Source organism: Sipha flava, unplaced genomic scaffold (assembly GCF_003268045.1).
Source record: "Sipha flava isolate LNK unplaced genomic scaffold, YSA_version1 84_pilon_pilon, whole genome shotgun sequence".
Classification (NCBI taxonomy): Eukaryota; Metazoa; Arthropoda; class Insecta; order Hemiptera; family Aphididae; genus Sipha; species Sipha flava.
Window position 1 is genome coordinate 1,448,313 of NW_020273626.1, and position 6,779 is coordinate 1,455,091.

Genomic DNA, 6,779 nt, shown 5'->3' on the forward strand with positions numbered 1-6,779 from the left:
AGTCTTTAGAAAGTAAACGTGCAGAGGAGATTTTATGTAATTTACTTGACATTTATACGACCTTTGGCGCACCAGCTATTTTGCAGTCAGATAGTGGCCGTGAATTCGTAAATTCTACTATAACTGAACTACACAATATGTGGGAAGACGTCAAAATTGTTCATGGTAAATTGAGGCACAGCCAAAGCCAAGGTTCTGTGGAACGAGCAAATAGGGATATAGTGGATATGTTGGCTACGTGGATGGCAGAACACAATAGTACGGATTGTCCCTCTAGTTTGAAATTTATTCATTTTCAGAAAAACCGAGCTCTTCATTCAAGTAGGTTTTCTTTTTATTAAAAAAAAAAATTATTTTATGACATAAGTTTATAAATGGTTGATATTGGCTGCAGATAATAATAATAATAACTAGGGCTAGGAAGTTGTTGTATTTGCATGTTTTTTTTAACCATGAAATTTATTTAGCTAGAATTTGTTTCCAAGGCATTACGAGAAACGTATCGAAAATGTTTCGTGCAATTACATGATTCAAAACAAAGTATTGAAGTTGTTTCGCCAATTACAGACAACAAGAAAAAACATTTAATTTAAATATATTAGATACAAACCTAAGAAAATGTGAAACGTGTTTCATTTTCCTGAAAGCTGACAGTGAAAGTAAAAATTGCATGAAATGCCAACGTCATGAGCAAATACAAAATGAACGACATAAATCAAGTGAATGGTTAAAGAAACAAGCCAAAAAAAATTATGAAAATTTCGAATAAGAAATTTGGTTCACTAAAAGTTGGTATCATAGTTAAGGTTCCAATACCTGATGTTGATCGAGCACGTGGATCACCACGAAACCTATTAGCAGTTATTACTCAGGTTGAAGATGATTTATATAAATTAGGTACTTATAAATGATAATTATCTTATTTAGATAAATTTATTTGAATTTATAAATGCTTATTTTTTATTAGGTACAGAGAACGGCATTATTAAACATTTGTATACTCGATCGCAGATCGATCCATGCAAATAATGTTTCATTGATTTGGAATCTGTAAATACTAAAAAGGAAATTATGCTGAGAGAAGCTGCAGGTTTTAGTAGTCATTAGATCACAAGGTTACAAAAGGTGCAATTGCAAACTCAAGTGTAGAACAAACAAATGCATTTGTCGATCAGCGGGTGTATTGTGTAATTCAAAATGCCACTACAGCATGCCATGCAAAAATATATAATAATATTAATTTTAAATTAATAATTTAATATAAAAAAAATAATAACTGTATTCTGTAATTATTTAAATTAATGTACCAATATTTTCAGTCATTGAATTAAAATTGTTTTATTTATCTTGAAATTTACAACAATAACATATTATATTGGATACTGACGTTATTGCCCTGTAGTTTACGAAATTAACGTAGCAACTTGGCTTCTAACGTTAATGACCGGTTAGTGACGTAAATGTTCAATTTTCGTCATTGACTATAACATATACATTTTAATATGTAATAATATAGATTAAATATATTAAAGTATATTTAATCTATGGTAATAATGTCATAATTATAATAGATTTTTTTTATCATTTTATCCGTAACAAATACTAATTTTTCGATTTAATTTACATTTTTGTTGACCATATAGTGTCTTTTTAAACGTACAGGTGTAGTTTTCGTCTTAATTTCAATTTAATTTCAAAGTTAAGTTCTGTGATATCCATGCAGTGGCGTAGCCAAGGAGGAGGCTTAGGGGGCTATAGCCCCCCCCCATGGGCCGTGTTTATATGTATAATGTATCTTGATTATTTAATAGAATCAATGGATGCTCGTGTTAATCAAAGGCTTATTGATGTTATGCCACTTGAAGGACTTATTCCGGTCAATTTAAAAATGTATGACGATAAAAATATTATAAAAGCTGCTAAAATATATGTCCAAGTTCTCCATGATGATACCTCATCTACAATCAGAGCTGACCTGTTCATATGGAGGCAACAATGGAGTCAAAATATTATTCCAAAACCGAATTCTGCTCTTGATTCACTCTCTCATTGCACCAATCTTCGACCTAACATTAAAATACTTTTACAATTATTCGCCACGTTACCAGTTATCTCTTTCACTCCGGAAAGAACGTTTTCAGCACTTAATCGCTTAAAAATTTTTTTAAGAAGCACCATGTCGGAAAATAGACTGAATGGGTTAGCTATGACTAATATAAATAAAAAAGAGCAATTCGATGAAAGTGAAATAATAACTAAATTTGCCAGAAATTCGCCTAAGAGGATGCAGCTGTCAGAGGAGAGCAAGCTTACTAGTGACTGAACACTGAAACCAAAATTATTATTATTATTATAAATTATATATTAATAAATATTTTTAAAACTATACTAAAATGCTTGAATTACATTTAGAAACTTGGTGGTAGATGGTGGGGGGGGGGTTAAGGGTGAATTCTCATATCCTCTCTTACCTTACTTATCCAAAAAAGTGGTTAGCCCCCCCCCTCCATTTAAAAATCCTGGCTACGCCACTGTATCCATGCACCCGATTTCTGAACGTGAAATATTTACCTTCTCTCAGAATCTGTTTTCAAATACGGTATTTTCAAATATTTGTAAATAAAACCGCTTATACAATGAATAACTAACGTTTACAATGCATCATATTATCAGATACTTTTTAAAATTGAAATTGACTGAATGGGTAATTTTTATATCTATCTACTGTTGGAGTAATAAAAACTCATTAAAAAATGAGAACTATTATTCTATAATATATCATACTATTTCATATTCATACTAAGTTATTAAATAGTATTTAAGGTTAACCATTTTATCACCATTATAAATTTCTTATAATTCTATCATATGCCAACTTTATCCAAAGTATTTCGGATGTCTAAATTATTTTTGACAATCATATAAGTTTTGATAAAATATCAGTATAAAATGAATGACAAATTCCAAATTCCAGTATGATATATTATTATAACAATTGGGAATTATATATCAACGTCAAAAACAATTCAAAACAGTATTTTCAACATTTCAATATGCTAATAAGAATTTGTTTATTTTTTGGATACATTAGAGGCAATAATTTAAATATCTAGTTTAAAAAGTTTTATATTAGTTTATATATTTTTATATATTTTTTAATATCAAAATTATTCTGAAGTAAAATATAACAATATCAAAAGCGTACAGGTACAGGGCGTATTTTAAGATTTAAATATTTTTCAAAAATGTTGAAACTATTATTTCTACATTAAATCCCAAAATTTGGGAACTTAAAAATAATTTATTAGATTTCCGTAAGCAAAAGTTTTTTGGATATTATTACTGAAGAAATGTTTTGATATAACCAACGATGGCAAACAACTATAATAGATGGACGGATTTAATTTGTAATGACTATCTGTAAGGGCAAAATTATGATAGTTATCCAATCGACAGTCATAAATTTCCAAAATTAAATAATAATAGGTTTTTTTTTTTTAATGCATCGCATATGAATTAATTATACGCGTCACTTTGTTGTCATACTTAGCTTAACACTAACTGCGGTTATCAAATGTTAAGACGTTAACTAGTTATACTAGCTACTTGTATATAATGCATTATAGGAATTTAATCTGACTGATAAAGTGCAATTTATGTATTTCGATTAGTATGTTGTTAAATCACTGATTACGAATAGTTTTTTTTTGTATAATATCGTATTATACAGGTATTATACCAGTATTGTACCAATATTATACTGAATAAAACATTACAATACCTTAAATTATAGGAAATTCAACAAAGATTATAACCCCATTGTTAAATATAATATATCAATTATTTTAAAATAGATTAATTGAAAAAAAAGACTAGAAAGTTTAAAAAAAAAACATAATACAATAATTATTTTGGACTTAATTCACCAAATTAATAAGTATTTAGTCATGCTATTAATTAAAAATTGTGATGTAGGTACCATACGTATGTATGTTATACATAGAAATACATCTTAATAGTTATATACTATTTAATTGACCTATATTTACAATATTTGAATATTATAATAGCATAATAAATCGATTTAAGTTAAAACACGAATGTTAAATAAATATGATTACAATTGTACATGGTATATTTTTTATTTTTATAATAATACTGTATTTTATTAGAAATCCATTCGATAGGTACTACTAAAAAATCAATAGTTGAGTTACTAAAAATAACTAAAAATAACGTTTTAATTTTTTTTTTTTACCATCTGCATAAAATAATTCATACTACTGTATAGGTAATAATAATAATAATACAAACTAATACAAAAATAATAAAATAATAATAATACAAACTAATAATAAAAAAATAATACAAACTCACATCTCTATGAATACTAGTAGTAGACGGTTTTAACAATTCGTTGTACAACAAATTCTGTTTTCATCAAATAAGCATCATACACACACACACACACACACACACACACACATACACATACACATAAATATATACATAGATGTGAGTTTGTATTATACAGTAATAACTCTTGTATTATGTTTAAATTAACATACTCGTAATATTTTGTACGGGTTTTTCTTTTTTAATTCCAATAAATAGTTGAATCTATTAACCAGTGATAATATTATGCAAAACTCACTGTATTTTCAATATCAACCGTAAAATTTAACTTTATAAAAATATTTTCTTTTTTTTAAATCGTAGGTGATTCTAGTTTTTACGAATAAAATATTTAACTAAGTATCAACTAAGTTTGTAAGATTAAATTGTAACACAATAACTCTATTAACTACTGCAGTTGGTCGTGTAGTTTATTATTTGAGTTTATTGATCATTTCAATAACTTCAACAATTATGGAAATACAACTACGTATATTATAAAAGCGCAACAAATATTCCATTAAAAAATGTTAAATAAATGCAATTTTATTTCTTTTTCAGTTTAAAATGATATAGTACATTGTACAGAGGCAAATAGGTGCGTGTAGCATATTATATTCTGTTCATTAAATATATGTGTGTATATATAATGTATGTGTTCCAAAAGTAACATAACCCTTTTCGAGGAAATGCCAACTTTTCTGATTTTTTAAAAAATTAATTGACCAGCTAAAACTTTCATTAATAATTTTCTTAACATTGGGCACAACTTAGGAAGTAATTCTAAAAAAAAATGCCTTCAAGGGCCATTTTTTACATTAAATATAATATACTATAAATATATTAATAATTATAATCATAATAATAAACACAAGACAAAAATTAGATTATTCAATGAGTGTTATTTTGTTTGAATAATGTTGATACATGCATTATGCATATTTGTATTCCTGCGAATTTTATCCCAATAAAACTAATGCTGAAAATATTAACTGAGTAATAACTATGCAGATAGAATTTTGTTGAATTAATATCAATAAAAATTAATGTATATTACATACTTCTCCGGGAATAATAAAAATAAAATTACGAATAAGAATATATCAAAAAGGAAGTTTTTTATCTTATTAGAAATTTCAATAATGCGTATTATAATTAATTATAATCGGAACTCAATAGTTAAAACTTGAAATAAGGCATTGAAAAAAATAACCGTGTTTTGTTGATAAATTGTACCTCTGAATTTCCAAGTATCAAAGTATATAAACATATCCCAACTGCTGTTAATAATAATCGATGGTCATTATAAGCAAAATTGTTGAGAAATTTAAAAAACCCCATAATATATTAAAGGAATATAATGATTATAACGATTATAATGATCACGAGTTATATTTGAACCACTAAATTATTATGACTTGAACACAGCAAAAAAATTACGATAAAATATAATTGCATCAGAGACATAGTTACGTGGAGAGGAAGGTGTAAAGGGTTTCAAACAAATATTTTTATATTGATAAGGACTTAAAATAGTAAGTAAGATAATAATTCAAATACAAATTAAATTGTATAATATTATACATTTATATAATAAAATACGCAAACCTTTATTTTTTAAATAAAATAATTCAATTATTACGTACATAGGTAACAGTGTTAGAATTTATTATTTATTATTGTTGATTTAAATATATTAATATTAAGTGTTTAATGTTTATTTTACTTTACACGTAAGCTTCTACTATGGTATATTAGTGTGATTATTATAGTGTTACTAACAATTCCAAATAAAATAAAAAATTAAATTTAGTTTAACTTGTAATCATAAATGTACTTTCAACCCGGGCTTGAAATCGAAGTGAAAAATTTCGATTTTAATTTCAATTTTGGTTTCAAATATTGATATTTATTTTTTGCAATTACGTTTTTGATTTTGATTATCTATATTAATTTTTTTCAATTTCGGTTTCAGAAATCGGTATTTATTTATTTTCGATTTCGGGTTCACAACAGAATGTTATCCATAACTTTTAATAATTTCTCAAATTTTAGTACATCATCAGCATAATGTGTTGTAGGCTGTAGCGACTGCAAAAGAACAAACTAGAACTATTTTACGTTATTTAATTGTATATTATTGGTTTAAAGTATAAATCACGAGTGACAACCAATGAAGTATTATACATTTATATCTTATCCATAATAATACATTACAAAATGTCTATATTTAGTATATTATATGGAATAAATATTGTGTATAAAAACAACAATCGCTCGTCGAACGCCGATTCCTTTTCGTAAATATTCTAAGAAAACCAAATAGGTACTAGTTATCTATTATTATGTATAATCAATATTATTACCAAATATGGCAATATCTA

At 26.2% G+C, this 6,779-nt stretch overlaps 1 pseudogene; it reads left to right on the forward strand.

Moving 5' to 3' along the window:
- The first annotated feature begins 752 nt into the window (after nucleotides 1-752).
- LOC112693312 lies at nucleotides 753-1,231 on the forward strand (annotated as a pseudogene).
- The last annotated feature ends 5,548 nt before the right edge of the window (nucleotides 1,232-6,779 follow it).